Here is a 3,133-nt window from a genome sequence, read left to right as displayed (position 1 = left end):
GCATTTTCTCTGGGTTTCATTACTGTTTGTGATGGAAGCTTTCCAGAACCTTGAGCTTCCAGCTTACTCACAGATGAGGCTAACTCACTAATCTGCCTCTCTATGTTTTGAATGCTATTTTTGGTCTCCTATTGAAACTGTTGGGTATTGTTAGCCAAAGCCTTAACAATTTCATCAAGTGACATCCTTGATTTGAGGGAGGCGAAGGTGGAGGTGGAGGTGGTTGATTCATTAGTGGTCTTTGCTGCTGGTATCGGTTTTGCACCGGTTGATTCTCATAACTCGGATTAGGATGATCTCGCCATCTTGGATTATAAGTATTGGAAAAGGGATCATACCTGTGTTATGGCTGTCCATAATTTCCTACTGCATTAACATGTTGCATTGATTCATCCTCTTGCAATGCAAGACACATGTCAGTAGCATGACCCGAACCCGAACAAATTTCACATACCTTAACAGTTTGCATTTTCCCTACAGCCAACTGCCTCACCAAAGAAGTTAAATCAGAAATTTGTTTCTCAAGGTTAGATGTACTGACCTCATTAACCTTCATAGTTGTGTGATCCATTCTCATTCCAAACTGCTGAGAATTTACTGCCAGGTTAGCAATCAGCCTCCTTGCCTCTTCTGGTGTCTTATCAACCAAAGCTCCTCCACTAGCAGTATCTATCATACTGCGGTCCATTGGTAGAAGTTCCTCATAGAAATACTGAATCAACAGCTGCTCAATTATTTGATGATGGGAACAGCTTGCTCACAGCTTCTTAAATCTCTCCCAATACTCATATAAACTCTCTCCATTGTACTGCCAGATGCCACAAATTTCTTTTCTTATGTTGGCAGCACGGGAAGTAGGAAAATACTTCTCCAAAAATATTTGCTTCATCCCATTCCATGAGTTGACAGATCCAGAAGGAAGGTAATACAATCAATCCTTAGTTGTGCCCTCCAGTGAGAAGGGGAAAGCCTGAAGCTTGATCTGATCATCTGGAACTCCTTGAGGTTTCATGCTGGTACACACAACATGAAATTCCTTTAGATGCTTATGTGGATCCTCACCTGCAAGATCATGAAACTTAGGCAACAAATGGATTAGTCCAGATTTCAATTCAAAAGCAACATTTAAAGCAGGGTATTGGATACACAAAGGCTATTGGTTTAGATCAAGAGTAACCAACTCTTTCAAAATCCTAGCAGTAGCCATTGTCTCGTTTTTGGAACTTGACTCTGAATCCGAATCCGAACTTAGCTTCTTTGGAGATTAGACTCCTTCAGATGTACTTAGAATCTGCCCAGCTTGCTTAGCCAATTTTCTCAACTGTTTAGCTGTTTTTTCTATTTCTGGATCAAAGATCAACTCACCAGATTGATAAATTCTTGTCATAAACAAAAAAAATCAAAGTAAAAATAGAAAAATGCCTTAAAACACTAGAAAATAATCGAATTTAGCTTCAAGAGGGTGGGGCCAAGGAATCCTATGGATTGATTGGTCTTGATCAGAGCATTGTTTCCTTCAAAATACATATGGGCCACCCTCCAAATTCAACAAAAATCCTTAATGAACAGTAACAATGAACAGTAACACAGTAATTATTATATATATATATTTTTTTTCTTTTCCAAAAACCTGAAAATAGCAACAACTCACAAACAAAATTAATAACAGAATATCTAACATCAGAAACACAAAATCAAATAAATTTCAGTCCCCGACAACAGCACCAAAATTCTTGATGGGTGTCGAATCCACCAGAAATTAAATTAACTGAAACCACTAAGTATAAAATATTTTCTGCAGTAAGTGGTGAATCCAGGTCGAACCCTAGAGACTGAATTATTAAATTTTGTGTGCTTGTGTAATGGAAAAGAAACAAAGGTTGAGGGGTTAATTCACAATCCAAAGAAGAAATAAAAAATCAAAAATTAAGAACTAAAATTAAATATGAAAGTCTCAAATTAAACAAACTTCAGTCCAAGGTAATTCTCATTCCAATGCATTTATTTGATCATGGACAAAAGAAATATAATTATATCTTATTGAATACTTAACATAGATTTACCAAATAGCGAGGTAAACCCTTGACTTCCCTATACTCATCAATTCGAGCCCAGCACTCTTATTGACTCTAATTATTAACTGAGTTGGTATTAAGCAATCCTCATCAAATTAATAACTGCTTTAAGAAAAGGAAGTAGTTAAGCTAAACAATAATTTATGAAGCATAAATCATTTAATCCAACCTATTGTTTCCTTAGGTTATTATCGAAAACTTAGATCATAATTAATAAAACCTAATTGCTACTCATGTTCAATCTTACACAACAATTACAGATTATGAAGATGAACTAGCAATTGATCAAATCAAACAATTAACTAATAGGCTTTTTTAGCAAATCATTCAACAGATCAAAAATAATTAAATCAGAAAATAATAGATATTCAAAAAGACATAAATTAAATTAAGAGCCTGATCTCATAAATCATACATAAGAACTTGAATCCCTTGAACTGAATTGAAAACTTAGCCACTCATGTTCATGGTTTACAGAAAAATAAAGAAAAATAAAGAAGAAATCTAAAAAGAGAATGGAGAATGAAAGCCTTCAAATGGAGAACAAAGGTCTGAATTGGGATGCTCTTAGTGTAATGGCCCGGCCCACTAGTGACATTGTCCTCTCTGAGCCGAAGCCCTCACGGTTTTAAAACGCGTCAATAGGGGTTACTGTCACACCCCGGCTTAGGGGGCCCCAGCTCAAGCCCCTCTATGGGTGGCCTTCTTGCCAGCGTACCCTTCTAGAGGCCGGACCTGCGACTCACAAGGTACTGTCCGCTTTGTGGAATTAAATCCCTTCGCCTGTGAGCTAGGATTCGAACCCTTATCACTCACGGGGTTTGCCGCCTCTCACCAATTGAGTGCAATTGGTGAGGCGTAGCTAACCCGTGAGTAAGGGTTCGAATCCTAGCTCTGCAGGCGAAGGATTTAATTCCAGCGAGCGATACTGTGAGTCGCAGGTCCGGCCTCTAGAAGGGTACGCTGGCAAGAAGGCCACCCATAGAGGGGCTTGAGCTGGGGCCCCCTAAGCCGGGGTGTGACAGTTACGAACCGCCAACTTATAAACCCAGCATCTC

The 3,133-nt window shown here is 38.6% G+C and overlaps 1 non-coding gene across 1 annotated transcript; it reads left to right on the top strand.

Moving 5' to 3' along the window:
- Window positions 1-734: 734 nt before the first annotated feature.
- Window positions 735-841, top strand: LOC131183527 (small nucleolar RNA R71). Its single transcript, XR_009151576.1, has one exon. It is a non-coding gene; the product is annotated as a small nucleolar RNA R71 (small nucleolar RNA).
- Window positions 842-3,133: the final 2,292 nt, after the last annotated feature.

This window comes from Hevea brasiliensis, chromosome 9, assembly GCF_030052815.1.
Source record: "Hevea brasiliensis isolate MT/VB/25A 57/8 chromosome 9, ASM3005281v1, whole genome shotgun sequence".
In the NCBI taxonomy this organism is placed as follows: Eukaryota; Viridiplantae; Streptophyta; class Magnoliopsida; order Malpighiales; family Euphorbiaceae; genus Hevea; species Hevea brasiliensis.
Note: the sequence above shows the minus strand (reverse complement) of the source record. Positions and strands in the feature narration are given on the sequence as shown.